Genomic DNA, 278 nt, shown 5'->3' on the forward strand with positions numbered 1-278 from the left:
AGGCAGCGGCAGAAACCACGCCATATTCCTCTCCATGTCTGAGAGTGCATAGCATGTGATGGGCTTTATAAATATTCGTAAGCAACTGCATCACATATAGATTAAATACTAATTTTGCTTCAGACCTTAGGGTAGCTGCTAGTGAGGAGAAGAAAGAAGGTAGACAAATAATTTTAGCCCAAATTAATAAATGGTGCTTAGAGTAAAGCGTAAAGCATGGAAGCTGTTAGATTGGGAAAGGTTTGAAAGAGGGAAATGCTCAGCTTCGGTGGGGGCGG

This window comes from Pteropus vampyrus, unplaced genomic scaffold (assembly GCF_000151845.1).
Source record: "Pteropus vampyrus isolate Shadow unplaced genomic scaffold, Pvam_2.0 Scaffold5, whole genome shotgun sequence".
NCBI classification, from domain to species: domain Eukaryota; kingdom Metazoa; phylum Chordata; class Mammalia; order Chiroptera; family Pteropodidae; genus Pteropus; species Pteropus vampyrus.